This window comes from Canis lupus, chromosome 7, assembly GCF_048164855.1.
Source record: "Canis lupus baileyi chromosome 7, mCanLup2.hap1, whole genome shotgun sequence".
Lineage (NCBI taxonomy): Eukaryota > Metazoa > Chordata > Mammalia > Carnivora > Canidae > Canis > Canis lupus.
This window is the reverse complement of record NC_132844.1, coordinates 57,981,373-58,007,652: the sequence shown is the minus strand read 5'-3', so window position 1 is coordinate 58,007,652 and position 26,280 is coordinate 57,981,373. Positions and strand designations below refer to the sequence as shown.

Here is a 26,280-nt window from a genome sequence, read left to right as displayed (position 1 = left end):
CTCTAGGTCTTAACTGACATGTCCCCAGTGAAAATGTGAGTATCCGATGCACAGAACATTAGCAGGTACTTTGGGAGAGAAATTTTCACATTTTCCCATCTCTAAAGTGAGGCATTAAACTCAATGAGTGATTCTCAACCTCCCCCATGTATCAGGGATGAGGCCTTTTTGTGACCTACAGATGCCCAGGTTCCCAAGAGATTTGGCTTCAATTGGTTGGGAGTAGGGCCCAGCTATAGCAATTGTTACAGCCCCAGGTGACTTGAATATGCTGCCCCTAGTGGTCCCCATCAGTGGTTCCCAGCCGAGGCTGTACATTAGAACTGCCCGAGAAATTAGGAAAAATCCCAGTGCCCAGGCTAGACGCGCTCAGCCAATGAAATCAGAATCCTCAGGGGGTATACCCAAGAATCAGTATTGTTTAAAGCTTCCAGGTGATTCCAACATGCGCCCAGAGTGAGACATCACCAGGTCAGGTGATGGCCAGGGGTGCCTCACAGCAGGAAAATCCTACTGCGTTAAGAGTCTTGCAGTCCCATCCATGTCTAGTACTCTGTGATTCCTTCTAATGCAGTTGGTTCCCAAATGTGAGCATATCAGAATCACAAGGAGAGCTTGTAAAAACACAGCCTTGTGGGCCCACCCCTCAGGGGTCCTGACTCAGTAGTTCTAGGATAAGGACACAAGAACTAACATTTTCAACAAGTTCTCAAGTGATGCAACTGTCACTCCAGAGGTCACATTGTGCAGACCACTGCTCTAAGACACACTGAGCACTGGGTTTCAACATCATTGAGAACAGAACCCAAGACAAGTCATTTTTGTTGGAGACAAAAAATGAGGTTAAGAAAAACAATTACACAGGGCTGCCTGGATCGGCCCCACAGGCAGTCTGGATGGTTAAGGTGTGATATAGAGACACTAGACATGCAAACGCAAAGCAGATGAGAAGTGAGAAGACAGCAAAGACACACTCCATCTCTGTCCACATTGGGCCTCAGGCCTAGAGCTATTTGCCAGTCAAATCACAGAAGGTAGAAATGTCAGAGCCTGTGCTGATTTCATCAATAATTTCATTCCAATTCTGTCAGAACTCTCCAGTGAATCCGTTTATAATCTTTCAACTATTCATATTTTATGAATTGGGTTATTTATGATAGTTTTCTGGACATATATATTTGGATATATTCAAGCTATGTCTGAACACATAAAAAGTGCATAATCATTGCTCTAAATGATTTGGGATTCTCAAAAGACAGAACCACTGAGAATGAGGAAAAGGCATATCGCAGAGGATGGATGAGGAGATTGACATGTACTAAGCATCAATTGTGGATGATATATTTGTGTGGCTATATCTTATTTATCAAAAATAGTTTGATAACAGGAGTTACAAAATACAGATGCTAGAGCCCAGGGTCAGAGCTCACAAATCATTAGTCTAAGTTTCTAAAGCTCACAGGAATAAGAGCCAAGATATGAATCTGGGCATGTGTGATTCCAAAGCTCAGGTACATTCCACTAACATATCTCTTGTCCCTTACTCCACACATAGCCTGTACCTTTGTTTCATTTACTCAGAGGCTCTGGAAAATCACTAGCTTTCCTAAATCAAGGCTTCTCAAAATTTCATGTGATGCTAATCCCCAAGGGAGCTTGTTAAAAATGCAAATTATATGGTGGGGCCTATGATTTTGCATTTTCAAACCGGCTCTCAGGTGATGCAAATTCTGCGCCTCCATGAATCATACTTCTTCAAACCAAGGTTTTAGGAGATCTGAGTTGAAAGATAGCTTTATGTAAATGAGAAAGCAGCAACAAACTTCCAAAAGAACTACTGTAAAGGAGATGTCATTGGCTTAAGAAATGGAGGTTTATTAAGAAATGGAGCAGAGGTGGAGCTTACAAGATACAAAAACAGCTGGTTACATTTTGTTTGTAAATGGTCAATCAACTGTCTGGTACCAAATAGGCAAATAAACCATAATCTGTATTGGGTTCAATCCAATGCACTTTCGCTTGGCTACAGTGGTGAAGAATCTGGAAAAGTGATTGACTTGTTGATACAAGAGAGAGAAGTACACCCGTGTATGGTTTTAATGTATGTTTTTAAATGCATTAAGTTTGTACAATGGTGGTTGCAGAGAAATGATATAATGACAGGCCTTCCCCTTACTCCCATGTATGTATAAAACTTGACCTGGGTCTTTAGAAAAATAATCCAACCATACATAGCAATAGTGTTTATGTCAAAACATCTGGATGCTCTTTCCATCAAAAAGTGGTTTTAGGCTAGATCTTGTTCCAAACCAGTGGCACTATTTTTCAAACATTTCTGTGCTTCCAGAATTTTTCTATGGATTCCAGCCCTGACATGGTAAAGAGGAAATCGATTTGGCTGCACAGCAGGCCCAGAGTATGAGAAGCGACACCACGAACACTGTCCTGGGGGGAAGGGCAAGACAAAGTTGAACTGCTTGAAATGAGACTGGAAATCAAAGTGAAATAAGCTGAAATCCCTGGGGACAAGAAGCAAGAGGGAGTGACACTGTCAGAGTCTGTAGGAATATAAAGGGCAGGGAAGCTATCTGACAACAGTCAGGTTTAAACTAAGAAATAGCTCTACAGTAGGCTTCAGTTGCACTACCCTGACTTTTAATTCACGTGGAGTTTCCATAGTACCACAAGTCCAGGTGAAAGGTGAAAAATCCAATCAACCAACTATCTTTATTTTTAAACATTTTTAAAGGAAAAAACTAGTTTAACCATTGTGATTATCTGAAATAATGATTGAACAAGCTATTTAGAAGTCATGTTGTGTCGCCTTGGGCTCTTAACTTTACCAAAGAACCTGAAAATAAGTCAAGATCATAGCTAAATAAAATGACCTGTCTAGTGAAAGAAAGATAGCTCTTTTAAATTCAGAAAACTAACACTTTTTTAGAGTGTGCTTTACTGAAGAACTAGGTGCCAATTTTTCTTGGAGTGAAGTGACACCTAGATTCGATCTATGAATTAGTTTAAATTTTCCTAGCAGAAACAATGCCAAGAGGTTGTCTTTATACAGTCACTGCTACTAAAGGTTTTATTTCAGAGATCAGAAAGACTAGAGATATTGTTGGCACCTAAGGAGAAGTTTAGGGGAATCCTAATCTGTGGCCATTCTTCTTTAGCTAAATTAAACAACGAGAGCTTACATGCTTTATCTGGACTTCTCAAACACCTACCGTCATGGTTTGAGAATTTCAGCAGCGATGAAGTTTTAAGAGAGAGAGAGAAAAACATCAATAAAACAGGGATTTGAAATTTAAATCTTCATTAAAATCTTCAACTTTGAAATATGTTTCACATCACAAACTGACTCTGATCAATTCATATGGACTAGTGTGTTGAGGATTCTGAGGTCTAGTAATCAGACAGTACCAACAAGTGATGTTTGTTATAGACCCAACTTAGGATAGTGACAATACCTCTGCCATGAATGTGTCACCCCATTTTGGGACCATACATAGTCAAAGGCTTTATATCTAAGTGAGAAAATTTATTAATAACTTTTTTCTGCTCAAAAGGAGTGAATCTAAGCAACATAGATTTATTTTAGAGAAAATGAATGGACCAGCCAGGATTTTCTGCAAATCATAAATGCTGTAGGATCCCCCCTTCATTATACAGCTAGCTGTACATTCACCACGAGGAAATGTTAATCAATGGGGTGACAAACCAAATAAACCCTAGAAGAGGTAGCAATCTTATATTGCCACAAACTCATCATGCAGGAGGCTGACCATTTCCTTTACTAAGCCTGCATTATGCTAGCAATTTGATTGTCATGGTTCTGTATTTTCATTTTGTATTTTTCCCCCTATGATTGTAACTTAGCTTCAGAGAGAAAGTCCAAATAACCTAAGGAAAGGCATGATGATGATACACATGGACCCAGCTGATATTTCTTCATGATTACAAGAGAGAAGACAAGTTACTTTGCAGTAATTTTCTCCCTTTTATGCACTTTCATTGGTAATGGAATAAATACATTTCTTCATGCCAAAATGTATTCACAGCATCCTGCTCTCATGCATACCCGTGGAAAACTCAGTGAAGCCTGCTTTAGCCTGTTCCTTCTCTCAGGGCATAAAGCACTGATAACATGGATTTTAAACTATCATTTACTATACCTGGTATTTGTATTGTGCTACGCAGAAATTATTAAGACAAACTCTAATAACAGAAACTTTTCAAGGAGTTGGTTCTCCTGTTCTGTGGCATGTGATGATAATCATGCTTTTTGAAAAAACTGGAATCCCGGGGTGTAAGGAATCAACAGAAAACTCAAATTTCTATGAAAACCACTTCTTTTGGTGAAGTGGAGAATTCACCATTTAGTTTCAAATAGTGAAGAACATCACCAGTGTCTGAATGTGCTGTTTCATTTAACTTCCTTTTCTTGTGTGTATCCCACATTAGGATTTTGAGGTTCAACCACATTGTATAATTGAGCTGAGCACAGGCTGCAGTATTATGAATAGTAAATATTTCAGGAATTTGCAAAGAAACACATCATTTCTAATCTTAACAATTTCCCAACGTAATGAATTCCAACTTAGAAGTACATTATTCTTTAAAAATAAAAAAAGCTAAATCATATTCAAAATAAGAAACTAGGACAGTAAGTTAAAACAACAGTGAGAAGTAAAAGGAAAATTCTGAAGATATATAAATAGTAATTGAGCTGAAGGATAAATAAGGTCCATGATTTATTTCCTCTTCTTACTTAGCTATGCATCAGCAAGCTTACCCTCAAAACCAAAGAAGTGAATGAACTAGTAATAGAAGGAAATCAACTGTCTTTAACTTTGGCACTTGCTTGTTATCTTTGGGGACTTCCTCTACCACTTGTTTAATAGAGGTAAAACTACAAAGTATGGTTAAAAGATGTTATGTATTGGTTTGGTATCATTTCAAATCTGCTTGTTTACGACTGAAATGAAGTTGTTTTAGTTCACTTATGACAAAGACCAAAAAAGAGTTGTTTTTATGTAAGGATGAAGTAAATTGTGTCAGGACGTCATCTCATCTGTCCTCACTAATGAGAATTCAAAAGCTGAGCTGCTAAGGGGCCCCACTGGTGGTGGCTTATCAATAAAAACATATAAAGAAGCAACTATGGCAGAGTACATTTAGACTATAAATACCAAGAGTTTGTGAGGACTGTCAGATGTTAAGTCTGGGTGAGATAAGCCTTTGTTGATATAAAACAGCTCTCTGAAATAACAAGATTTCATTTTTTTAATGGCAAAAGAATAGTACATTGTATATGCATACCACATTTTCTTTAACCATTCAACTATCAATGGATATCAATGGTTGCTTCCATATCTTGGCTATTGTAAATAATGATGAAACATAGGGATGTATATATCTTTTTGAATCAGTGTTTTTGTTTTCTTTGAGTAAATACCCCATAGTGAAATTCCTAGATCGTTTGGCATTTTTATTTTGAATTTTTTGAGGAAACTCCATACTGCTTTCTACAGTGGGTGTACCATTTTGCATTCCCAACAAAAGTGCAGAATGGTTCCCTTTCCTCATATCCTCACCAACACTCATTATTTCTTGTCTTTGATACTTGCCATTCTGACCGGTGTGAGATGACAACATGGATGAACCTAGAGGGTATCATGGAAGTGAAAAAAGTTGGACAGAGAAAGACAAATACCATATGATTTCACTTATATGTGGAAAGGCAAAATAAATGAGTGAACAAACAAAACGACAGATCTTAAATACAGAGAACAAATTGGTGGTTTCCAGACGGAAGGTGGGTTCAGGAAGAGAGGAAGGTACACCTTCACTAGAGGTACAAATTTCCAACTATAAAATAAACAAGCCATAGTGATGAAAAGTATACCATGGGGAATATAGTCACTAATATTTAATAACTTTGTATGGTGATAGGTAATAACTGCACTTACTGCAGTGAGTACTGAATAATGCATAAAAGTGTCTAATCCTTCTGTTGTACACCTGAAACTAATACAGCATTATATTTCAACTATACTTCAACAATTTTTAAAAAATACTTAAAAATTGAAAAATAGATTAGGTCTCTAAAGACCTTGGGGCAATTAGCTCCTGACAAAAAAGGAGACTCTTTTACGGACAGTGGCATAAGAGCAATCTCCTGAGAAGAAGATCATCTTGCCCATCAACACCAGTACCATCATTCCCTAGCAACATGCTCTAGCAACAAGGAACTTTTGACTTTTTGCACTGGCAGCTGGAGCTCAGCTCTTGGTTGGCTAAGCTATCTCTTGTGAGTACTGATTCACATAAGGTATACACCTCAACTGAATTTGGACATTATTCCTTTCATCTCCTCTTGCCTGGAACAATAGTGTGATTAATCTATTATTGATTTGGAGTATGTTATTTCCTTAGTAGTTTATTAAGAAACATTATTCTCTATGACTCTCATATTTCTCTATTGTGAAATTATTATAATTCCCACAGTGAACCTGTGTTAAATAAACTATTGGCAAAGACAATGTCAGTTTCTGAACATTAATTTATCTCCCCGCCCCCAAAAAAGATTTTAGAAAGGCAAAAACATGATTCTTTTACAAATATAAAATGAAAGGTTTATTTAACTCAAAATATAATATGTAATATATAATATGTAATATATAATATATGATATATAATATATATTGAAATCCTCTGCTCCAGCCAGCTGGTAGTTTTCCATTGCTCACTGGGAAATGTGAAGTCGATACAATCCTCTTTGGGCCTTTTCCCCAAGACTGAGGCCTTTTTCCTGCCTGATGGCATCTGTGCCTCTGCCCTTACTGGCTGTGTTGTAGACATCATCACCCAGGAGTCTCAAGGGACATTTGCCTCCCTTCTGCTCTGAGCACTCTTTGCTTATGCGTCACCAATTCTCGCTCTCTCTCTTCCAAGCCTGGCTCAAATAACCTTCCTGTGGAACCTTTCTGACAATCCACCTCCACACTTTGGACTTGCTTCCTCACACTTGTGTCCATGTGACATGCTGTCTTACTTTATCATTTCCTGTCTCCTATCATCAGACCTTTCATGACATAGTCTCAGCATCTTGAACAGTGCCTTACATGGACAGACCCTGGGAAAATATATTTTCCAAAAAGTAAATTCAAGAAGAGGGTAAACAATAAATCAAGGTCCCAGAGAAGGTGCAGTGGAGTTGGATGGGGGCACACAGGGAAGAAACCCACTTGGGGGGAGTGGACCAGCTGGGAAGAGGGCCAAAGGAAGGCAGCAGTCTTCCCCATGTCAGTCTACAGGCTGTTTTCTTCCCTTTGGCCTTCACACATGTACTTCTGGGGTACCTTAGGATACTGGGTGCAGGATGGGCACAAAGCAGGTCCCTGCACTGCTCCCATCCTTGCAGAAGCAGCACCCCTAACGTGAGGCCATAGAATCCAAGGTGACACCATTGGAGGTCACCAAGCCACACTACTGGGGTGCCCTCTCCCACTGAGCCTCCTCTCTTGATGACCACACCCCCACCGTCTATTCCCATGACCCTCTCCCAATGACCTCTTGACCTTCTCCTACTTGACTATCTTCCTGTGACCCCCCCCCCCTTCCTCACAACTCCAGAGGGAGGGAAAAATGTTATTTTAAGGGGTTATTTAAAAACATATAAAATGTATGTATATGCATAAATATGTATATATATAAACATATATAAGATTAAAAGTTTTGCTTCATTCATTAATAAGGGAACTACTAAGATATTAAAACCAGACTAAAAGAGAATCTAAGGTGTAAACACGTACATATTTCAGGAATGTTGAAATGAATTTGGTTAATAGATATGTTAAAAATCAAATGGTAGGCCTAAAATGGAGTCACTTATGCTAGTGCTAGGTCTCAGTAACCAAAGAGAGATTTAATTACAGTTTCAGGGGCACCTTGGTAGCACAGTCAATTAAGCAGTCGAATCTTGATTTTAGCTCAAGTCATGATCTTAGGGTCATGAGATTGAGAGTCTGCTTAAGACTGTCTCTCCCAGGGCGCCTGGGTGGCTCAGTAGTTGAGCATCTGCCTTTGGCTCAGGTCATGTGATCCTGGGGTCCTGGGATCAAGTTCTGTATCAGTTTCTCCCTCTGCCTGTGTGTCTGCCTCTCTCCTGTGTCTCTAATGAATAAATAAGTAAAATCTTTAAACAAACAAACAAACAAAAAAGACTCTCTCTCCCTCTGCCCTTCCCCCATGCTTTCTCTCTCTCTCTCCGAATAAATAAAAATTCTTTAAAAAGATAATTACAGTTTCAATCTTGCCACAAATGGAATCTTAAACCAGTCCATCAAGAATCCCTAATCCACCATTAGTTAGGTAATCTGCAAGCTAGACTCCTGCCAGCCTCTATAGGGAATAACCAACCTGCTTTTTTTCCTGCTACTTACTTTCTGTCTATAAAATCCTTTAGCCTGGTATAGTTCTTTTGAGCTATTTTCTATCTACTAGATTAGATGCTGCTCATTTCATGAATTGCTGAATAAAGGCAATAAGATCTTTAAAATTTACTCAGTTGAATTTTGTTTTTTAAAAGATACAAAACTGGCTTCTTCCACAGTGGGGGAGATAAATATATTGAACCTTCACTAGAAAAAGTCATTTGCATGTCTGTGGGCAAGAACATTTGCATTTCTGTCTGTCACCTACAATTTTGGTCTTACATAGTTCAAAGACAATGAAAGAATCAGAGATCCTATGGAATCAAATAACCAGGAAGGATATGTTAGACAATGCCTAGTTTTCACTGATGACACTCAGTCTTTTTGGTTCATTTCAAAATCTTTAACAATTTTCCCCTATAACATACTGACTTATTTTATAAATTTGTTCTCTTCATGTTAGTTAACCTTTACAAAGAACTAAAGAAAAGAGCATGAAGGAGAACAAAGAGCAAAAGATATAGGGGAACAGAACTTGCTACCCCAAAATGTGTCTCTTTGGCATGTGGATTATTTTAGGCTGATTATTTTTAAGAAACAAGTCTCAAGAAGAAACAAGGGCTCCTCCAAATTGCCTAAAAGAATTTAGGTAGAGGACTTGTTTCAGGAAGGGAGTTATTACAACAGTAACTATAGTATAATATGAACTAGAATGGGAGACAGGGAGGAGCTTTAGCAAAATCTGTTTGTTAAAATTCCTCTCTGTGTCCTATTGTTCCTATATGGCCCAGCAAACATTTGTTTACCCAGCAAACATTTACTTTTTCATTTTTTCTGTGAATTGCTTTTTTTTCCCCTTTGAAGTCCCAGAGCCCTACTCGTTCTTAGTCCAGAATGACACATATACCTCATTTTGCCTGATTGTTTTTTGGAATCTCTCATGTTTATGTGGATTCCCCATATTGTTTGTAGTTAAATTTGATTTTCTCCTGTTAATCTGCCTCATGTCAATTTAATTCTTAGACCAACCAAAAGAATCTTGAAAGGTAGGGTAAAATGTTTCCTTCCAAACACAGATCATACTTCCACAATGTAAATTTCCTCCCTGATTTTCTTCTTTTTTTGAGTGTGGTCAGATAAGAACCCACAACTGTCCCGGCCCTTTCAACATCACTTCCAAGAACACAAACATAAAGAAAGAAGAAAAGTTTGGAAATATAAACTAGTTTTTAAAATTCATATAGGTTAACTGTAAACTAGATAATCTGATGTAACTCCAGGTTCTGCAATAGTTGCTAGTTTGTTGGTAACCAAAATACCATAGACTCTTGTTTCCACAGCTTGCGTGGGAGTTGAGCTGTCTGATTAGCTTCATCTAATTTGGCTTGAGACCTTAGAGATTGTCTCCCAAACCTGTCCCTTAGACTCTGTAACATGATGCATGCTTTCTCTTGTTCTCTGGCCAAGCATGAGGGTACCTACTGTCTGAGAAGCTGCTTTAGAACTCCTCAATGCAGCCTCTGCTACTGATCCCCACCCTGAGAGTTCTGATGCCCCTACCAGGGGCATTACCACCGAGTACCTCCCCTAACTACCATCTCTCAGGAGCCAGGGGACCCCATGTTCCCTGGAGTCCTTGGTGGGCCAACGTTTCAGGAGAAATGAGCTTATCTCATATAATTCTCCCTCTTGCTCACTCTGCTACAGCCACATCAGTCTCCTTGCTATAATCTGAACCTAGTGGTCACACAGCAGCCTCTTCTCTTGGTCCAGACTGTTCTTTTTCAGGTACCAACATTAGCCATTCCTACATCTCCCTCAGGTCTTCCACTCAAATATCACCATCTTACTGAAGCCTTCCCTGGCCATCCTTCCTAAAATTACAAGCCTTATCCCACCCTGATAGTTCCCATCATTTTGCCCTGCTTCTTTGCTTATTTTCTTATCCATCAACATGGTCCCATATAGTACATACTTTTACTTGTCTTATTTCTTGTCTGATGAAGGGGAGTGGAATATGCCATCCCAAAATATGCATCTCTGGCATAAGAGTTATTTTGAGCTGTTTATTTTTGAGAAACAGTAGACACCGGAGAATCTCTGAAAACAGTCTATAAGCTACTCTTTTGTAAAAGAAATTTACATAAATTAAGGAAATTTCAATTTGTAAGTGTCTTCCTCTCCATACCAGGAAGAGAAGCATGACAACACGTCACAAGGAAATCTAATTAATGAAGAAGGCACTGACTTAAATCTGCATAACATCCTTATCCTTGTTTACTGTGCTTTTCCTGGTAACCTCTCATAACTACCCCCCATGCACACACACACTGTAACACGCATACATACAACTTTTTTTTCTTGGTCTTTAGCAGAAGATGGTATGTAAGGTGGGAGCTTGGGCCACCTTGAAGGAATTTATCATTTTTCCCAGGTATCTCTCAAGTAACACATGAGATATTAAACTTCTATCTATTTTTCTCTTGTTAAAAGTGCTTTTCTTTTGTTAATCTGCCTTTTATTACAGAGGTCTCAGCCAAGAACTTAGAAGGGTAGAGGTAAAATTATTTTTCCTCCCCACACTGACTTCCTCCATCACCATGGAATAACAGAGACAGAAATTTTTGTCTGTTTTGTTCACTACTGTATGTCTAGCATGATGCTGAGCACATAATAGGTGCTCAGGTAAGTATTGCTTAAATGGGAAAGTCCCTCTCCCTAAGCACCACCTCTGTGTGTGTGTATGTGTGTGTGTCTGTTTAATGGAAAACTCTCTGTAACAACAGCTTCTTCAGTGTTTTTGTAGCTGAATCTCTGGTATGGAGCTGATAGTTGATAGCTATAGCAGGCAGGCCACCCTCCCTATCTCTTCCCCGGAGGCACTTTCCTCCTGTACAGATGACCTTATACAAATTTTTGCTGTCAGGTTGTTTGTCCTACTTGCCAACCCACCAGGCCAGTCTTAATGGTTTATCTAAATACAGATAGGAATTTTGAGCATTTCTTTCATTTTTACTCTCAGGCATATTAAAAAGTACTGGTGACCGTCAATAGGAAACTGAATTTCTTCAGTGGTTTTGCTTTTACTTCCTTACCATCAGTTCCCTGGATGAAATTTGAAACTGGCCCCCATTCAAAGAGAGCAAGAAAAGATTGAAGAAAAAGGCACACCACTCTAGATTGGTAGGTAGGTTTAATAAGCAAGGAACTTACATATGAGTCCTGTCTTGGGTGGCTGCAAGATGAGTAGATCTCTGTACCAGCCAACAAAAATCTTGAAAGTGTATACAGAGGTCTTAATTGGGTTCAGTCACAAATTCAGTCCAGATGGTCTCAACAACACATTGCTCTCTCAAGGCTACATCCTTGAGCTCCTATTGTGAGAATGGTGAGCAGAACATACATTCCAAGGACAGGGGAGGGTATGAGGAACCTGACTTACCAGGTCCAGCTTGCAGGGCAACTGGAAGCCAAATCCCCTTGATGACCTCTTTCAATTCTTACCAAAGAATTTAAAATCTCAATTTATAGATTTAAAGGATCTATTTACTTTAAGCTCCATGTATTTGTTCTTCATTTCTCTTCCTTAATCATTGAAGGGGTTCAAAACAAGTCTCCTCAAATATGCCACTTTGGGATATGGATTATTTTGAGCTGAAGGCAATTGAGATCCAGCAGACTTAAGAAAAAACTTCACTGCTCCCTTAAACTACCTAAAAGAATTTAAATGGGAGGCTTGGCCCAGAAAAAGAGCTATTACCAAGACATAACTTTTTTTTTTTTTTTTTTTTTAGATCTATGACCTATCTGTATGGTAGGACAAATATCTAATTACCAAACACCTGCTCTTCTTTTCATCCTGTGAATCACCCTCCTCTCCTTTGAGGCCCCGGGCAGGCCTATATCCCATTCTGTAGCCCAAGATGGCATATAATCCTCATTGCCCCAGCTTGTCCTTGGGTCTTATATTCTTAATGGGCTTCCATAGATGCATAAGTAAATTTGCTTTTCTCTCGTTAATGCTTTATGTAAATTTGATTATTAGACCAGCCAAAGAACCTAGAGGGGTAGAAGAAATTTTTTTCTTCCTAACATCATCAATCATAAGACATAGTTCACTTAGCTAGTTATTTGATGAGAAAATAATTAGTTGACTATGGTTTAAGGAATTCTAGTATACAAACTATAAGCACATTTTAGACAACACTAGGTAACATTATTGGTGACTTTCCATGTCAGGCATTTTGGTAGCTGCTCTCCCTGTATTATTGTGGCTTGACTTTCAGAACAACCCTATTAAGTAAGTACCTTTATTGTCTCCAGTTTGTAGATGGGGAAATGCGGTACAAGGAGGCTTAGGTAATTGGTTCAAGATTACACAGTTGGATTGATCAGATCTGGGTTTGAACTTGGGTTATTAGATTCTACAGCATGGGATTATAAATATGCTTTCCTATAGCCACAGCAATCACCCAGAATCAACACAGTGTGGTTCCTGCTCAACTTCTTTGGCCGCTGTCCTAAGAAACCTGGTTCCCTTTTCTGCTACCCTGTCTCTCAGCTTGGAATAAATCCCACTTTTAAATCTTCTGGAGAAAGTCATGACCTTTCCAAATGGCTCTCCAGGCAAAAATACTAAGATCCTGGATGCCTAAAGTATCAAGACATCTTTCTACCACCTTGAGAAGAAGCCATTTCTCTTGGGCCCCTTGTGGCAAAAATCCCAGAGATCACTGGCCATCCTCTAACTCCCACTTTTCCTTCAGATTTCTTCTCCTCAGCCTACCTCCTCACTTCCCCACCTCCCATAAGCATTTCCCTTTTTTCTTTTATTTTTAATGATCTTGGACATATGCATCTTGGCTGATGGTTCAACCTTTACAGAATTACATGGGCTTAAATTTCTAAGCCCAAAAGGGAGAGACTCCTGCCTGAGGTGCCATGTCAGCAAATGGAAACAGAGAGTTTTTATGTCCCTGTAAATGCTAGGCTTTACCAGAAACAGGGTATTATCCAGTCAGCCAGTCTCTAAAAGCCAACCAACTTTGGGCTCTATACTTACTTCCTTGTTCCTTATTCTTTATCTACACTAGCTTCCTACCTTCTACCCTATTTTCCAGTTCTCCCAAAAGGGTTAAAATTTGTTTGTAACACCTACATCGTCTTCCTTCATCATTTTTGTAATAACATGCAAAATTAAATCGAACATGAGAGGGGACTTCTGTTTATAACATTAGAGGGCTCATAGTAGAGAAGCAAGCATTTCAACATGTTAATTATTACTGGTACAGATTAAGGGATGATTTGGGGAATGGAAAAGTCTTCACCGAATGTACTATCAGGCATGCATTTTATTTGGTTATTTTTCTTCACAAGCCATTGATAATGCTAGGCTTATAAGTCATGCCATCAAATGGAATTACTGTATTTTTTTTAAAGGAGAAGGTTCAAAAGAACACCTGTTCTTACCAAAAAAATATCCAAAATATCTAATGACAGTCTGAAGATTACATGAAATGCTGACCTATTTAGAAAGCTTTTGAAAGCTCCAGTATTAAAATTATGTCACTGTGGAACTTCAAAGGCTTGGCAGGTTAAGATGAATTTGAAATGTCAGTTCAAGATCAACCTAAATCATTTAATTATTCTCACCCATTATTTTCAGTCAAGATGGAGAGTCATTCTTCGTGGGTTTTTTTTCTTTTTTATGCTGCTGGATCTTCTATCAAAAGTAACAGGTGATCTCCTCTACACATCATCTTTTAAACTAAGTATGGGATTTTTCTTGCTGATTTAATTTCTTACTCTTGAAATAGGTATAATCTGAGATTATAAGATCATAAAAATAAACTACACGTAGGCTGAAATGTTTTTCTCCTTTTCTGTGTACATTGCAATTTCCATTTTTTGATTACATGGCTGGAAATTAATTCTAGCATTTTGAAATGCACATATGAGCAAAAGACAATGAAAAACAAATGTATATTGGCTTATATTTTCCTAAATTCCTCTTCAAATTCAACTGGTTCCAACTGCTCTAAAATGCTTATAGTACCCAGATACATAACTTAAGAGATTTTTATCTTTTAGTCTAGGGCAGAAGTGGGCAATTTTTTTCTGTAGAGGGCTCTTGGGCTTTGTTCTTTCACATTCAGATTACCTTTCTTCAGGACATGGTCCTGAGCACACATCTCTAGTCTACACACATTGACAAGCCCTTGCCAGTGCCTCCCCAGCACCTGTAAGTACCATTCGGACTTCTAACCTTGCCCTTTCCTTTGTTTTGACTGATCTTCTATCCTGGTTGTTCTGTTTATCTCCTTTATTCATTCTTTCTTTCAAAATAATAAATTTATTTTTTATTGGTGTTCAATTTGCCAACATACAGAATAACACCCAGTGCTCATCCCGTCAAGTGCCCCCCTCAGTGCCCGCCACCCAGTCACCCCCACCCCCCGCCCTCCTCCCCTTCCACCACCCCTAGTTCGTTTCCCAAAGTTAGGAGTCTTCCATGTTCTGTCTCCCTTTCTGATATTTCCTTCTTTACTCTTTTCTACTTACTCTGTGCCCCAGGAAGCTACCTCCGTGGAATGCATCCCACCGGCTCCCCAATCTCCTGGCTGAGATCAGCCAACGAGGAGGCCCGAAGCAAGAGCTCAGTGGGCAGTGAAAGTCTTGGAGGCATGTTTGCAATCTTGTGTGACTACAGCTCCCCCTAGGCAAACTATCCAAGCATAGTAGTTCTATTTCTCCTCCTTGCTCCTTTGCTCTGAGGGTAACACTTCTGTACTGTTGCTGGCCTGAATGCCTCAATACCCAGCTTAGTTAGTATAATACTATTTACATTTCAGTGGGTAGTCTCTTCATTAAAATCTCTTTATTTAAAGTTTCTGAGTAATTCTGTTTCCTGCTAGAATCCTGACTGAATCCTGAACTTTTACCTTTGTAGTACTCCTGGAACTCAGTCAGTACCCAGCTCCAATACATAGTTCCCTCTCCATATTGGATATGCTTTTCCAGGGTATCATATGAGTCACCTTTGGCGTCACAGCCTTGTCTTTGCATGCTTCTTCTTCAATTTATACTCACTACTCAGTGAGCTATCTTCTGAGGATTTAACTCAAGGGTCTCAACTTGAAATATATGGACCTATAAGGTTTACATGGGTAGATCTGGAGAGGGATACATGCATGTTCCAGCATTGTATAAAAAATTGTGCATTTCTACATTTTTCCAGGGGAGAAGGTCAGAATTTTTCATCAGCTTCTCAAAAGACTGATGACCCAAGTGGCTAAGAATTAATTTTAACTAAAGACTGAAAGGAAGATATGCAAGAGGGAACTTGTTCTACCATTTTAATTAGTGGTATATGATTCTTACAGTGTTTTTACCCTAGGCAGTGAGTTCTGACAATTCCTTATTTACAATGAGAATCAACTCTGTTGGGTGTCAAAAAAAAAAAAAAAAAAAAAAAACCCTAAGTTCTAAACAACTGGGGAAATAAATTAAGCAAGTAAAGATGGTAGCCGAAATATCACCCTTATTAATCACCGAGGCAAATTTAGGATGAATTAAGGAACTTAGTAAGAGCCAAATAGGGCTGGCCAGACTTACTCATCTAATCACAATCCAAAGCTGGGTCCTCAAATAACAGAAAACGCAATTCAAATCCATTTAGACAACATGTAGATTGTCTTGTTTACCTAACTTGAATCCTGGATACCCATTGGTGTGCCAATGCCTGACAACTGGGATAAGATTACTCTTGGACTCATCAGGTTTATGGTGGAGATCAAGATAGGGTCAGCTTCCCCTGAGGCACATGAACTGAATGTGGGAACAGTGGATGTACCTGAAAAAAATGGGGTTCTCTGAGAAGGAGAGATGATGGTGTAAAACCAACAATGCCCAATACAGTCGTCACATTCAAAGGTGTTCCTCCTTTTTTGACTGAATGTCTCTATATAAATAACATTTTGGTCTATCATTAAAATCTGGAGGGGAGATATTGAGGAGGAGTTATTGGGTAACGGACATTAAGGAGGGCACTTGATGTAATGAGAACTGGGTATTATATGCAACTGATGAATCACTAAATTCTACCTCTGAAACTATTTTTTTTAAAGTCATGCCAACTACTAGCTGTCAAAAGAAGAGCTTTGTATTTCTCAGCTAATGTCCTACTGGATCCTTTTACTATCAGAAATCCATATCATTCCATTTGTAAAATAGGGAAAAGAACATTTGTCCCAAGGATACTATAAGGTAAGTGTTCTGAGCTTATAAGAAAATTAAAGTAAAATGGTATTTTGGATCTGGAAGAGACATAAGTGATCCTGAGCTCAAAAGAAAGTGAGTCCCAGAGGAAGGGAGTCTCTTGTGTCTTACCACAAGAGTGTATAGGGGAGCTGGAATCAGCATCCAGGTCTCCCACTGTTGGGATGGTGTTCACTCGATATGTCATCAGTCATGAACATACCCTCACAGTAAGCTACAGTGTATTCACTGCACAATTTAGTGTTGTTTCATGAAGATTGCTTTCTTTGAGTTTATAAGAAATTACTGTTAATTAATTTTCATTGATTGATATGCATTTTAGTTGTTGGCAGGTAAGCTAAAGTTAAGCTACAGAGTCAAGAAAAATGAAACCCAAGAATCTTCTGCTTTTATTGGGCTGGTATTTTATTTTCGCACAGTAAGAACTAACTAGTCCTTAAGCAGAGGAAAATGTATTACTACATTTGTCTCCACACATTTCCTTATCTTCAAATAATGATTCAAAGAAGATGATGATACAGTTTTTTATAATTTAGTAAGACACAAATAAGAGAGACATGGGCACCTACCTAACAGTAGCAAACACAGCCTTAGGGCAGAACTTTTTGACTGAGACCCTTGATATATGAGAAAAGAGAAGATGAGTCCATCTCTGTCTCTCTGAATTTCTATGGTGTGCATAATCATGTTCTATCTGGTACTATTTTTAAAAGATTTTGTTTATTTATCCACAAGAGACACAGAGAGAGGCAGAGACATAGGTAGAGGGAGAAGCTGGCTCCCTGCAGGAAGCCTGATGTGGAACTTGATCCCAGGATCCTGGGATCACAACCTGAGCCAAAGGCAGATGCTCTACCACTGAACCACCCAGGCGTCCCTCTATCTGGTATTATTATTTTAACATTTCATATATATTGCTCCAGCTCTTTAATAGAGAATAATTTTTAATACTTTTAGTATCCAATTCACAAATCATGTTTGTGTCTGTGTGCGTGTGTATTTGTGCATATACATATGGAAAGAGGGGGAGGGAGTGATGCTTAATATTTGCCGTATAAATGAACAGATGAAATATGAGGCTGATAAATTGTAACATCCACAACCACTTTCAGCCCTATGAATCTAGGCTTTTATTTTATTTTTAAAAATGATTTCTTGATTCCATAGGTCTAACACGAAAGAAGCTTAAATTTTGACAATGAAAATAAATGAAACCAGTGTGGAAATTTCACCCCCTCCTATTTTATTTTATTTATTTATTTATTTTTATTTTATTTATTTTTATTTTTTTATTTTTTTCCCTCCTATTTTAAACTTAAATTCATTAAGCCTGCCTGTTTGCCTGATATAGTCCAGCATTTTTCTTTTTTTTTTAATCAAACTATATTTCTAGCAATAGAATTTAGAATATAAAGAACACTCCATATTTATGCTCCTCTGTTAAGGTTCAGCAAACTTTTAAAATAAAGAGCCCCAGAGGAAACTATCTTGGGCTTTGCAGGCCATAGAGTCTCTGTCAAAACTATTCAACTCTGCCAATCACAGTGCAAAAATCACCAATACATAGGCAATATGTAAAAGAATGGGTGTGTCCATGTTCTGGTAAAACTTAACTTACAGAAACTGAAGTTTAAATTTCATATCATTTTCACATGTCATGAAATATACTTCTTTTGATTTCATTCCCAATCATTTAAAAATGAAAAAAAATGTTCTTAGCACAAAGACCAAACACAAACACGAAGTTGGCCAGATGTGGCTCATAGGGATTGGGCAGTGAACCTCTGTTCTATGACATTCCCACCTGTTCTGCTTGCCACATCTTTCTTTTCTTCTCATCTATGAATTTCTTTTCATTCTCCAGTGTGTGGCTCAAATACCATACTTTCTGGAATAGGTATCCATTCCTCTCAGAGGTTCCCCACGCTTCTTCCTTTCTGCTCCCCAGAACCTTTGGTTCTGTCCCCAAAGAGAAACTTGATAGACTCAGTTTTGTCTGCTGTTACGTACAATCTTCATAATATGATTCTCTGTGATCCTATGTCTAATTCCTCTCTTCCCCCTGCTACACAATGCCTAACACAGAATCAAGACTCAGTAAATGTTTATTTAATTATAAAAATCAATGCCTTGCCTCTTTCCAAAACCTACCTAGAGAATTGATAATGAAGTCAAAGCAGAGTGCTGAGACCACACAACTTGGGGTGAACACATCATAGAAGATGATGCCACCACTGAGGCTGGGCTCGGAGACACAAAGGTGACAGTTACAAGGTCTTATCAGAAAGGAGGAAAGAGCAGTCAGTCCCTGGGTGGCTCAGTAGTTGAGCATCTGCTTCTGACTCAGATCGTGATCCCAGAGTTCCACATCAGGCTCCCCGCAGGAAGGCTGCTTCTCCCTCCACCTGTGTGTCTCTGCCTCTCTCTCTCTGTCTCTCATGAATAAATAAATAAAATCTTAAAAAACAAAAACAAACAAACAAACAAAAAAACAAAGAAAGGAGGAAAGGGACCACATTAACAGAAGCAAAGTTCTATTTCCCCCTGGCATTAGGTTTTAAAAGCATTTGTTCATGCGGTAATTTGTGCAGGGCATTTGGTGGCAGCCTAGATACTGTCCTGTATGACAATTAATACTGCAAAAAAAATGTGATTTTTACATTGGGAAATGCAAAGGCAATTCCATGAAGAAAAAAGATCCTAAGATGCTGCTTTCTGAGCTCTGATTTGAAACAAAGACAGAACTTAGAACCTACCCAAGGCAGACTTGGGGACCCACATCCTCCAGCCCATCTTCCTTAATGCTTCTTCTTTAGAGTCAGAGACTCACGGTTGATAGGCTGGAGGTCCCAGGCTAGATCTCTGGCAAGGGCTGGCATTTCAATGAGAACCTATCCATAAAGTCGCTGGTGGGCTCAAAGGGGAAGCCTGATGCTCCTTAACCACTGGTTGAAGCATTTAATTAAGACCCCAGAGATCTCCTCCAAATAGCCTAGTGGAAGTGGTTCTAGCCTGGAAAATGTTCAGAGCGGGCAATGCCCCATAATGGCAGGAGGAACACTTCCATATGCTTTTCTAACATGACTAAATCAGAGTAGCATAACTCCCAGTGGAACAGGCAGGGTGAGTCAGCTGTGAAGTGTAGTTCCAAAAGAAAGAACAAGGGACTTGGTGTGCAGCACTATTTATTATTAACTAACCGAGGAAGACCATCAGAGCCAAGAACCCAGCTGTCTCTTTCTGGCAGAAGTTAGCTCCTGGGGCAGAGGGCCTCTTGAGGTCACTCCCAATCTGTGCTATCAATACTATTTAGTTGGCATAAATAAGGATCTTCCTGCTTGTTACAAAGCATTTGCATTCACTCTATCTAAAATTGTATCAGCCCATTAGGGGACAAGTTACAAAGATGAAGGCTACATCTTGGCCAGCCTGGGAGATCAAGGAGGAAAGAAGGGTAGAGGGTGGTAGCTCAGAGCACAAAATGGGGAGTCGGCAAGACCCCAGAAGTTCAAACCCCTATATGACCAACTTATTAATTATAAAACCTTGGGTTGCTCTATCTGCTCCATGCTTCCAATCCCCAATCTACAAAATAGATACTGACAGTGATCTCATAAAGTCATTGTACGATTAAAAGAATTACCACATGGGAACCACAGGGACACTCAGAAAAATGTAGGCTACTCCTCTAATTATCTGCATCCCCACAGTATTGGTCACAGCAGTTGGCACACTGCAGGCACTAACTGAATATGTGCTGATAGATTAGCAAATTTCTTGCCATGAAACTGATGGCCATTCATTTGCTAGTCATGGTGCCAGTTCAGAGATGCTGAGATTGGCCTCAAAGATGCCATGAGTTTCTTGATTTGTTTATAAATAGTCAAGGCTTCTCATTTATAAACTGCTTCTTATGAGTGAGTAAACACGAGACAAGGAATGGAATGTGACGAAAGACAACTTAACCAACATTACTCAGCATTGACAGCTGGAGCTACAGGCTGCTCAACGAAGCCAGCAGATACCTGGCCCAAGGCCTAAGCTGCTCAAAAAATGGTGGGTGCGATTATGATCATCATTCTACGGCTTAAGCTTGAAATCCAGTATTCTGGTGATCCTGTCCAGATCGAAATGCAGGGTTTATAGGAGTATTAACCACCTGGGATTCATATAAATCCCGTACATATTGAGATGTATGGACTTGAGGATGGTTCGATGAGTCCTGTATTCTCAAAACAGTTACTTATAAACTGTGAAGCTAACAAGAGCTGCCATCTTTGGTTGGTTCTGCAGGTTGTACACTGCACAAGCTTCAGGGCACCAGCCACATGAACCAGGAGGCCCTTAGGGTTATGTAGTGTACAAATCAATGCCACAGCAGCCCTAATAACAGTGCTCAACTATGAAAATTTACTCCTTGTTGAAGATACTGAACCCAGAAGAGAAGTTTCTTAAGAACACAACTGGTATCCATTTTAATTAGATGTCTGACAACAAGTTGGCTTACTGTGCTGACAGAGAGTTGATTCTTTTGGAAAACTGCATCAATTATACTTTGGGTGTATCTACAGGCTTCTGAACCTAAAGTAAACATTGCATCAATTCATTTGATTAGAATAGTGGTGTGACACATGAAATGGGCCTCCCAGGGTATGGTAGCCAAGTGTGGACACAATGTGCTTTGTAAATATGATATGATTACTCACGCAAATGTGTTCTGGCCCTAGTTGAGGTGCACATGGATCTAGAAAATAGATGGCAGTGGAGTGAGCATCACAAAACCAAAAAGGATAAAGAAATCTCCATCAGGGAGAACAGAGCTGGCTCATTATGTGGGTAAGTGAAACATGGGCTAGAAAAAGAGCCTCCTTGCTGCTGGGGATGAGAGGCTGATGTTTCCAGGCACCACACTCTCCAGACACCAGATACCTGTCTCCAAAAATGATTAAACTGCTCTAGGTCTCTAGAGCGCCATCCAAGAGACAAGGGGTTCTGGAAAGCATGGCTAGGCACCACAACTACATCAGCTCAGTGACAGTGAACCTTTTAATGATTCTGGGGATAGAACACAAAATTATAAGCTCCAGATAAATGAATTGTGATGGTTTAAAGTATTTTTTTCTCTGTAACTCATTTTAGCTCAGGCAATCTCATGTAATCCAGTTACAATATGTGTTCATGTTTCCTGATGAATGTGCTTTTTATGGTTTTATAATAGGTCTAAGAAGCATTCTCATTTAAATGAAATGATGTTTGGGGGATTTGAATAATTGTCTCATGATTTAAGCCTGACTCATTATTAAATAAAAATACTAAGTTCTCCTCTCCTTCCTCCTTACCCTGATCTGCAGCCTTAATGGCATCTTGTTCCCAGGTAGAAAATCATGAGGAAGTATGATCATAAGCATGAATGTTGTTATTGATGATGTCCCTATTAAATATAATTAAGCTGCAGGAAATACTCATTTCAGATCACCGTGTCCTTGGACTTGCCCAGGTATCTTGGGGGAAGGACTGCTCGACACTTTTCTTGCAGTTCAGCAGGCAGCAGCATTTCTGCAGCTGAAGGAGAGAAGCCTTTGAAGAAATCTTCCAAAAAGATGTCTCAAAAGGTATATATTGAGTTCAAATGTGTCTGCTTCTGTGGCTATCCCAAAATGGCACTTCTGCAACATCAAAAGCAAAGAATGCAACCCCTCGTGTCAGGTTAGTACACATCTTTAGTCCCTTCTCTGAAATCTTTGGTTGGCACTGGATGCATTTTGGATTTCAGAGTTTTTCATATTCTAAAAGGAATTATGGTGGGTCTGTCAAAAAATACCCCTACCCCCAGAAAGGTGTAGGACATCCCCTGTAATCTAATGGGTTAACATTTCTGCAGTAAACTATAAGAGTTACCCCAAGGGGTAAAGAAAGACTAAGGAGTTCCACACCAGTAGAGGTTGGGATTTGCTGCCAAAGGAGATTGTGCCACACTTCAGGAAGAAACATTCAGTATTCACAGCTTTTTGGATTTCGGTATTCAGCGTATGAGGGATTGATCACCAGCCAAATGTCCCAAGGTGTTATGGCCAAACTGCAGAGCAGCGGTTCTCAAAGTGTGGTCCTAGTGCGGCAGCATCAGCATCCCCTGGGAATATGTTAGAAACCCGAATTCTCAGATCCCACCCCAGACTTACTGGATCAGGAACTCTGGAGTGGGGGCCCACCAATCTGTTAGTAAGTCTTCTGGGGGACTCTGAAACTCACTTCAAGGCAAGAGCCATTCCTGGAAAAGTTCAGCATAAACACTGGCCTAGTAGGAAAGAGAAGTGAGTCCTGGTTAACTAGCTGTGACACATAACCTTTTCCTAAGTCATTTTCCCATCTGCCAAGTGCGGATGGAGTCTATCTGCCCTTTTTGTTTAGCAGGCTTGTTAGGAAGAGGTAAAGAGAAAGCATGTAAAAGGGCCTTATAAACTGTAAGGTACTGTGTATATATTAGTTATTTTAAGAAGGATTAAAACAACATCAGTATTACATGGAACAGAAGTTAATTAGCAGATCAAGGATATATAGTAAGGGAAAATAAGTAATTAAACATGTAAAATGGCACTTTTGTGCCTGGAAAACTGATACAAGAAAAATACACTCTCAGGACGCCTGGGTGGCTCAGTCCATTAAGCATCTGCCTTTGGCTCAGGTCATGATCCTGGGGTCTTAGGATTGAGCCTCGAGTCAGGCTCCCTGCTCAGCGGGGAGTTGGCTTCTCCCTCTGCCTCTCCCCTACTCATGCTTGCACACTCTCTCTCTGAAATAAATAAATAAAATCTTTAAAAAAAGAGAGACTTATGCTCACAATGTTTCCTACCTCAGGTGTCCTGTCTCTGGGAGACCCAGAGTCGTGTTCTCACTCAGTTCACAATATAATACGACAATATGCAAAGAGACTGAACTATATGCAATGAAGGATGTATATGAATGCATTTTCACATGCCCCACCCCATATCATTCCAGAAAAGATAAGTTTGAAAGATAGGTGACATTCTGCTGTTTGGAGCAAAGAGAACAATCCTGAGAAGCAGATATAACGATGGAAAGAGCCAGAGCCAGGAAACCTCTTTTCTAACAAGTGAACAAGGCAGCTGTGGGCAAGTCCCTTGCTCTCTGGGGATCATCTCCCAGCTCTTAGCACTGCTATTCTAGTTTCAGTTGTCTTAGCTGCTTTTTTTTTTTTTTCCAGTTCCTGGTATTAGACTACAAACTAAAGTCAGGGGTGAAAATACAGGAGTCCTGGGGTGCCTGGTTGGTTCAGTCAGTTAAGTGTCCAACTCTTCGTTTCTGCTCAGGTCACGATCTCAGGTTTGTAAGATCAAGCACTGTGTCGGACTCTGTGCTGGCTGTGGGGCCTGCTTGAGATTCTCTCTTTCACCTCTCCCTCTTCCTTTCCTCCCTTTCTTTCTCCTTTTCTAAAGGAAAAAAAGAAAGAAAGAAAAGAAAATACAGGAATCCATTGAGAATCAACATGAGATGAGCTGTCTCCCATTCCATAAACTCAGGTGGAAAGCAGAAATACAAGCTGAATTGGGTTTCAGGGTATTGAGCCTTTATATAGTAATCCTACTGTATATTATGGCTCCACCTTACAGGCAAAGATTTTTATTTGCAGTTATAATGGTTATTGATACTATTAAACAAAAAGTCTCACAAAGGAAAGCTCAGTCCATACAGGAATTCTCCTCTTTTCTGTGGCCACAGTCCAGTGACTGAACTTCAGCCAAGGTCACTGCATCCTCTTCCTACCTGCTCATCTGGGATCAGAGGTGAGAGCATAGTGCTGTCCTATCCAAACTCTCCAGCACTCTGTATCTTATCTGGCAAAGTCATGTCTTCAAGGGCTTTCTTGGCTTCAACAACTACCCTACAAGCCCTCTGAGGCATTGGCTTATATTCTCTAACGCATGCTTTCCAGTTATTACATGCTCATGCAGGAAGCAATATAGTGAGATGGCTAAGGATAGGGTCTGTTGGGCATTAGACTGCCTCTCAATATTTAATTTACACTTTGGTTAATCCATTTAACTTTTCCAGGCTTGATTTGCACAACTGTAAACTGGGAATACTAGTAGCTCCTTTCTCACAATGTGACTGGAAGTATTAAATTACATTCTTTTTTAATATTTTATTTGTTTATTCACTAGAGACACACAGAGAGAGGCGGAGACACAGAGGGAAAAGCAGGCTTCCCACAGGAAGCCCAATGTGGGACTCAATCCCTGGACCCGGGATCATGCCCTGAGCCGAAGGCAAAAGCTCAACCACTGAGCACCCAGGCATCTCTTAATTACATTCTTTGTAATTAGACTGTAATTAGGTAACCTAGACTGCTACCTAGAATAATACCTCACATAGCAAGAGCCCCTGATCGAAATGTGGTGTCCATCTTCTAGCTACTACTTTCCAGCTTCAGTCGTGGAAACTACATTCAACTAAGCCCTGGAATCCTCAGGAAGCCATGGTGAGGCAGAAACCTTCCCCCTCTTTGTTTTTCTTTTTTTTTTTTTAGATTTTATTTTTATTATTTATTCGAGAGAGAGAGAGAGAGAGGCAGAGACACAGGCAGAGGGAGAGGCAGGCTCCATGCAGGAAGCCCGACAACGTAAGACTCCATCCCGGGACTCCAGGATCACACCCGGACTGAAGGCGGGACTAAACTGCTGAGCCACCCAGGCTGCCCCCTTCCCCCTCTTTGAACCAAAGATCATAATACCCATAAGAAGGAAAGCAGTTCAATGTGTACTTTACTGAACTCAAGGAAGTCCAGGGGCACATTGTGCAAATGATGCAAACCCAGCAAAATAAACTCCAGGTGAGTTTAGAGACATCACACTGCCTATCTAGGGTGGTTCTATTAATAAAAGTGCTCTTGGGTGCATGATTTCATTTAAATACTGCTGTGGTCATCTTGTGTTTTTATAAGGTTCTTGTGTTTTTTAAGCAAAATAAGACCACAGAGAAAGTAGTCTAGAGTATCATGTCAAAATAAATTCTAATTGTAGATGAACAGAATAGCCTGTATATGGAAATGGAAGTGCAAACAGAAAGCAGATTTTTCATTACAATTGATTCCCTGGGAACAGGTCAGAAAAAAAAAAAAAAAAAAATAGCCTAAGAAAAATAAACCTCTCTCCTTGACAGGTTCACCATGAAGTTACTTCCTATGGCCTCTAGGTGGTGGACGTGGGCCTGGGGGGTGGTGGTAAATTGTTCACCCTTCAATAGCTACAGAGCTTGGTCTTCCAACCGGTCTTCAGTTTTACAAAGAATCTCCGATAAGCAATATCTGGTGCTAAATGCTCTGTGGGACAAAGGACAGAACCAACCTAAATCCTCTCTTCAAGAAGCTAATAGCCCTGTCTGAGAGAAACAAAGCTAGATTAAGAACTTGAACACAAAATAGAAAGTAACAAAAGTGGTGAGAATGGAGACAAAACACAGGAGGAGTTTATCTTAAAAACTTGGAGAAGCAACCCGGGAAAGCTTTGTGGAGGAGGAGACGTTGGAAGTGTGCCTCGAAGAGAGGAGA

General features: G+C 39.7%; 1 protein-coding gene and 1 long non-coding RNA gene across 3 annotated transcripts in view; both read right to left on the bottom strand.

Annotated features, from left to right (window-relative positions):
* The window catches only part of RCAN2 (regulator of calcineurin 2), a 260,146-nt gene that overhangs the window by 127,310 nt on the left and 106,556 nt on the right, over positions 1-26,280 (bottom strand). The window lies entirely within an intron of this gene.
* The window catches only part of LOC140636925 (uncharacterized), a 58,406-nt gene continuing 36,220 nt past the window's right edge, over positions 4,095-26,280 (bottom strand). Inside the window, exons 2-3 of the long non-coding RNA XR_012034185.1 lie at positions 22,895-23,010; positions 4,095-22,381 (exon numbers count right to left, since the gene is read on the bottom strand). This is a non-coding gene — a long non-coding RNA (uncharacterized lncRNA). The remainder of the gene's footprint in view (positions 22,382-22,894; positions 23,011-26,280) is intronic.